The sequence below is a fragment of the Salmo salar genome, chromosome 02 (assembly GCF_965601325.2).
Source record: "Salmo salar chromosome 02, fSalSal1, whole genome shotgun sequence".
NCBI classification, from domain to species: Eukaryota; Metazoa; Chordata; class Actinopteri; order Salmoniformes; family Salmonidae; genus Salmo; species Salmo salar.
The window spans coordinates 95547585-95548068 of NC_138292.1; positions in this window are offsets into that span (position 1 = coordinate 95547585).

Below are 484 nucleotides of genomic sequence, written 5' to 3' on the forward strand. Positions count from 1 at the left end.
GATATAAAACAATTTTAGGTGCACCTTACTATCTTATACTATATCATAAATGGTCTTAACTAGTAAACACAGATTCTAGTTTTCATCCAGTTCACACAGATAGCTGACTCAGCCTCAGAGCCTCCCTGTTTACACCTCTACACAGGAATACACACTCAGAGCCTCCTGACTGGGCCCTGTTTATACCTCCACACAGGAATACACACTCAGAGCCTACGAGGCTTTTCTAAAAACTACACTTTGCGTGTTTCTCTAACCTCTTTTTTTTTTTACTAGGTTTGAGATGTATCCACTCAGCTCGCTGTCTCTCAGGTCAAAGGTGGGTCTATCTGCTCCATTCCCAAAGTGTGGTCTCCCTGAGAACAAGTTTGAGGGATCCCTGGAGACCACTTACCCAGGTCATCAGGAGCGGTTTTAACATCCACAAATGTGGTTAATTTCTTTCATAACAAATGAAGAGACAAACTTGTCACACAAGTCAGAG